The sequence below is a fragment of the Rana temporaria genome, chromosome 10 (genome assembly GCF_905171775.1).
Source record: "Rana temporaria chromosome 10, aRanTem1.1, whole genome shotgun sequence".
NCBI classification, from domain to species: domain Eukaryota; kingdom Metazoa; phylum Chordata; class Amphibia; order Anura; family Ranidae; genus Rana; species Rana temporaria.
Window position 1 is genome coordinate 118,696,815 of NC_053498.1, and position 6,255 is coordinate 118,703,069.

At 42.2% G+C, this 6,255-nt stretch overlaps 1 long non-coding RNA gene across 2 annotated transcripts; it reads right to left on the reverse strand.

Annotated features, from left to right (window-relative positions):
- Positions 1–428: 428 nt before the first annotated feature.
- On the reverse strand, positions 429–5,891 carry LOC120915507. Of its 2 annotated transcripts, none has more exons than XR_005743887.1 (2): positions 5,159–5,891; positions 429–544 (listed from the first exon to the last, which is right to left on the reverse strand). It is a non-coding gene; the product is annotated as an uncharacterized LOC120915507 (long non-coding RNA). The 2 variants fall into 2 exon arrangements; XR_005743888.1 differs by having other exon boundaries at positions 429–554.
- Between the last annotated feature and the right edge of the window lie 364 nt (positions 5,892–6,255).

A 6,255-nucleotide genomic window follows, 5' to 3' on the forward strand; every position in this document is an offset into this window, starting at 1 on the left:
TACTCTCAAACCAAGGTTTTACTGTACATAAGATATTCAGGGTTTAGAAAAAATAATCATATTTTCAGTCTTAGTTAAATTACTATTCCTATTTTATCAGTCTTAGCCAAATAAAAAATTAGAAACAGTGATGAGTGGGAACAGTAATTTATCTAAGACTGGAAATATAAACTAATTTATATGGCATATGTATACTTCTCGATGCATATTTACACATAGAGACACCATTAGACACCAATGAAAAATAAGGACATTTAAACAACAGATATAATAAATATATCAGATAGGAAATCCCACCAGAAGTATTTGTATTTAGCTGTATTGAATTGTATGAATTTTCTAAGGATTGTATTTTTATTTTATAACTTTGCTTGGAGTTGTTGTTATAATATTGCTTGTAAGTTGAATAAATACAACAGTAATTTAGCCAAGACCAAAAATATAGACCAGTTTATTAGACAACATTGAAAAATTATGAATTTTAAATACCAGACATAAGTATTATTTGCCATTTATGAAATCCCAACAAATTATTTGTATTTACCTGTATTTACCTGTACTGATATTCTTTTTTTTTTTTTTTTTTTTTTTAGATTTAATTTCTCTTTATTGTTTTCCGTTTTCTTTTTATACAAAAAAAGTGTATCAAATTACAAGTAGATGATACACATTATCAATACACCATATACATGAATAAAGCAATCGTATAATTTATAAATCAGCTAGATTCATATGTTCCCTCCCTCCCCCCTCCCCTCCCCCCCTTCCACCCCCCCATTAACATTATAGGAGTTTAAAGGAGAAGAAAAAAAGAAAAAAATGAAAAGGAGAGGAAAACCTAGTAAGAGGTATCCTCATCCGGGCTGTCTAGTGATCCAAACACAGGAGAGTAGATTAAGAGGAGGTCAGGAGAAAGAAAGCCCGAGGGGTATTGCCAGTAAGCAAGCCAAAAGTGTTGGAGAGTGGGGAGACCTTGCTTTTCCTCAACAACAGTCCACAGCTATGAAGAAGTTTTGGCACCCAATGGGGAAAAAGGATTTTCAAACCCCCTGTACCGATTATCTATCCAAGGGGAATCCCATTTCTCTTAGCCACGGCCCCCACACTCTTCTAAATCTACAATAGTTTCACTGCTTAATAAAGGCCACCCTTTCACACCATATCAGAGCGTTGATTGTTTCAACCCAGTTTTCAACAGATGGCGGGGCATGCGCTTGCCATCTCTGAGCTATCAGCTTCCGAGCTTGGAATAAACACCTAAGTACACTTTCCATAGCTCCTGGGGGAATTCTATGGTCTTCCATACCTCCTAACAAGCAGGTTATAGCCTCCGGCTCTAAGGAAGTTTTAAAAATTTTGTTAATCCTGTTTATCACTTCTGTCCAGTATCTAAAAAGCTTCGGGCATCTCCAGAACATATGAATAAGATCCCCAGATGTCTTGCACCTGGGGCATTCATCACTCTGGTTCCAACCTAGAAAAAACATTTTTTTAGGGGTATGGTAAACCCGGTGCAATAGAAATAAATGGGACAATCTCTGTGCTGGAGCGATTGACACCAATGTCCCTCTATATAAAATATCGTTCCATTGCTCCGAGGTTAGCAACCCAATATCTTTTTCCCATCTTTCTCGGCTCTTAGACGCCCCACTTTGGCTTATAGATTTAGTGCCGAGTTGGTCATATAGTACTGAGATTTGGCCTTTCGTGATATTCGTTTGAATTGTCTTAAGAAGCGCAGGAATATGTGTCCTAATCATTGGGTAAGCCTTAAACTGGGTCTGGAGGGCATGTCTGATCTGTAGATAACTAAAAAAAGTTTTGTTTGGTACATCATATTCTTCTCTCAGTTTCGAAAACGTTTTAATAAGGTTGCCCTCATACATATGTAGAAGCCGTGTTATTCCTTGAATCTCACAAATTCTGGGAATTTCTAAATCTTTAAGTTCCATTAAGTTCTTATTGTGCGAAAGGGGAGCAAACTCAGTTATCCCAATATAGCCCAACAAAGCTTTCGTAGTCCGCCACACTTTGTTAATTAGCCTTATAGTCGGGCATTGGTAGACAAATGAGTTTGCCTCCAGGGCTTCTATTAGAATTTTATGTGGGGCCCTTAATAACATTAACCTAAAGCAGTTATTACCAAAATTTAGGTTGCCACAGCCCGCTAATTGCTGTAACTGAGCCGCCAGGAAATATGATCTTGGATGTGGAACCGCCATCCCCCCTTCCTTCACCGGGAGCTGCATCGTCTGCAATCTGATTCTGGACTGGCCTCCCTTCCACATTAACTCCCTAAATAATGTTTCAAATCGTTTAAACCATATTTGGTTTAACCAGATTGGAGAGTTGTGTAGCACATATAGTATCTGGGGGAGCCAGATCATTTTTATCAGGTTGCATCTCCCAGCTACAGAGAGGGGGAGCCGGTTCCAAATGTCTTTTTTTAATTTCAGTTTTAACAATAGTGGAGCTATATTGTTACTGGTGTACTCCTTAGCCTCGCTAGTAATCCAAACCCCTAAATACTTCAGTTTTGTTGTAATTCTCAGCTGGGGTATCTCGGCAGTTGTCTGTTCCCCTATTGGATCTATTGGAAGTAGAGCCGATTTATCCCAGTTGACAATCAGTCCCGAAAACCTTCCAAATTCCTTTACCATACGGACCACTGGAGCCAGCGATCTATCCACATCTCCTAAGAAAAACAAGACATCGTCCGCATAGAGCGATATCCTGTCTTCCTCCGCGCCCCTTCTAAACCCCAGTATATCTTTGTTTAGTCTAGCTTTAATAGCAAGAGGTTCCATTGCCAATGCAAACAAGAGTGGGGAAAGGGGACAACCCTGTCTCGTTCCTCTTTCAAGTTTGAATATATCTGAGGCTTCACCGTTTATTTTTATTTTTGCTCTTGGTTCGTTATATAAGAGTTTGACCCACTTGGTAAATATTGGACCAAATCCAAAACTTTCCAATACCTTCCATAGGTATGGCCATTCGATGCTGTCAAATGCTTTGGCAGCATCCAAAGCCAACAGAGCTCTAGGCCTATCGATGTCAGTGGGAATCTGGATATTTAGGAAAGCTCTTCTGATGTTTATGCTAGTTGACCTGTTCGGGATGAACCCTGATTGGTCAGAATGGATAAGGCTCTCAATGCACCCTTTTAAACGGTTTGCCAGTACCTTGGCAAGGATTTTTGCATCTGTACAGAGCAATGAAATTGGGCGATAAGAGGAAGGGTCTAATTTATCTTTTCCCTCCTTATGGATTACCACAACCGTTGCCTCCATCATAGAGGACGGTAGCTGTCCCTCCAGAAACGCGCTTTCCAATGTCTGAAGCAGTTCTGGTAGCAAAATTGCACCATACCGCTTATAGATCTCTATTGGGAGACCGTCAGGGCCAGGCGATTTATGGTTAGACATCCCCTCCATCACCAGCCGGAGTTCCTCCAATGTAACAGGGGACTCCAATTTCTCCCTATCGTCGTCTGACAGAGTTGGAACCGGAGTTCCACGAAAAAAGGACTCCATACCTTCACTTCCTCCCTTGGATTTGTAAAGAGATTTATAAAAATCATAGAATACATGTCCTATCTCCCTACCCTCAGTACGAATATCTCCTGCAGGGGCCCTGATTGCTACAATATTAGAAGAGGAAGAGTTGGCCTGTATCAGCATGGACAACACTCGTCCAACTTTCTCCCCTTCCCCAAATTGGGTTTGTCTCTGGAATATTTGATGATTCTGTGCTTTCCTCATAGTCGCCATTCTATAAACCTCTTGCTTGTCCAGCCACTCTTTTTGGGCGTTTAGAGACGGGGCATCGATATATCGTTGTTCGGCAACCATCGCTTCACTCCTTAGATCCTCCTCCCATGCCCTGGACTCTCTGCGCACTCTAGCCACACTCTGAATCAACAAGCCCCTTAAGTAGGCCTTCAGCGAGTCCCAGACCACTCCAGGCTTTGCCGAGCCTGAGTTTATTTGCACGTATTCCTTCAGGCTATTGAGAAGTACCTGTGGTTCGCCCAGCAACTCAAGCCAGCATGGGTTAATTTTCCATTCTCTTGGAGAAGTTCTCACGTTTGTCCTAATAACTAACTCCAAAGGTGAGTGGTCCGAGACCCCCCTTGGCCCATACTCTACCTTCTCAACCAAATCCATTACCAACTCATTGCCCAAGGCCAAATCGATTCTCGACAGGGTAGAATAGGATCTAGAAAAACAAGAGTACTGTCGGATATCAGGATGGCGAGTGCGCCAGATGTCCAATAGTCCTGTCTCGTCTAGGAATTGGGTCAATCGGCTCACTTGTTCTAGCTTTGGTTCGTGTGTCAGAGGGAATCTATCATAGGCTCTATCTAGAACTTCGTTATAGTCGCCTACCGCAATCAGGGGGATATCGTTTTTATCAAGCATAAATTCGACCAGCCTCTGAAGGATGTCAAATTTAAAGGGGGGGGGGATATAAATGTTGGCTAGTACAAATGGCCTGTTCCCGATAGAGCAGGCCAAAAATATGTACCGACCTTGATCGTCAATCCAGCTTTTCTCACAGGTAAATGGCACATCCTTTCCCACCATTATGCTCACCCCCCTCGAATAAGAGGAGTGAACTGAATGATAGCGAAATGGAAATTTCCGTGAGCCCAACTGGGCCATTGTATCTTTAGTAAGATGTGTCTCCTGTAGGCAAAGTATCCCCGGCCCCCTCCCGTCCATTGACGCTAGTACCAAGGCTTTCTTAATGGGGTCCCCCAGTCCATGTACGTTCCATGATCTAACCCTCAATGCCATAGACTGTAGAGAAGCGAGCAATTATAGAGAGTAGCAAAAGTAGCAAAAGTAGAGATAGTAGATAGAGAGCCACCCCTTCTGGTCTCCCCCTCCCCTCTCTCTCTCCCGCCCTCCCCCCTCCCCCCCCTCCAGACAGCCATGCAGGCTACAACTCCTCCTTTTTCCTGTATTAATTAAGATAACTCCCTTTCTCAGAACACCCTCCCAGCTTCCTCCCCCCCAGCCCCCCCTCCCTCTCCCCCAAACCCCCCTCCCTCTCCCCTCCCCCCCCTGCCCACCTGGGCTCCCCCGTGGGGCTACACCTGTGGCCTCTCCTCTCCCATCTTCCCACAACCATACTCTCATTCTTACACTCATACCTGTACTGATATTCTAATGATTTTATTTTATAATCTTGCTTAAATTTGTTGCTATAACCTTGGCTAAATGAAGAATTTAAAATAGAAAACAATAGATTAGCTAAGACCAAAAATACAGACCAATATATCAAACATTAAAAAAAATAGTTTTAAATGCCAGGCATTTATGAAATCTCAACAGATTATTTACATTTAATTGTATTGATTTTCCAATTATTTTATTTGTATTGTATAACTTTGCTTTCAGTTGTTATAACCTTGGCTGTAAGTTAGGAACTTAGTAAATTAGCTGAATATATAAATCACTTTATATGGCATATTTATACTTCTTTATACATATGTACATACAGTATAGCAACCCCATTAGTCAACAGAGAAAAATAAGTCATTTTAAAAAACAAACAGAATTATTATTTATCATTCATGAAATCCCAACAAAATTATTAACTGTATTTAATTGTATCGATATTCAAATTATGTATTGTTTGCTTAGAGTTGTTATATCCTTGGCTGTAAGTTCTAAATGTATGAAATGTAAGACTCAGCATGGGATCTGGTTGCTAAGCTGATAGTGGGGCAAGGCCCCGAAATGTGTTCCTATCCATATGAGGGGGGGGGCGATACTTGCTGACTCCAATGATTTGTGGAGGAAGCTGCAGATCAGAGAGGTTAGGTGCCGATCCTGACCTCCCTGGGGCCCTAAGCAAAATTACATGTCGCATTAAAGTTGAAAAGAAGCGGGGTGAGGGGCCAAAAATTACTTCTCACCAGGCGGGGCCTCTAGTACTTTGGGGGGTCCTCCGCAGCTTTGCGGGGCCCTAAGCGGCTTGCATAGTGAGCCTATAGGGCGGATCGGCCCTGTGCTGTACCCACACCATCCTGGGACTGATCACTGCCCCAAGCTGATTGCAGAAATTACAGATGTCCAGTTGGCCACTTACAGTAAGAGAGAGACATCAACATAAGACCTGTAGGGGGCTCTTTCACAAGGGCAGCCAGGGGGCAGTACCTGAGCAGAGCTTCAGTTTTTCCACCCCAGCCACCCACCTAAATTCTAACAATGCAGCCGCATATGTGTATCTAATGTTTTGTTTTAC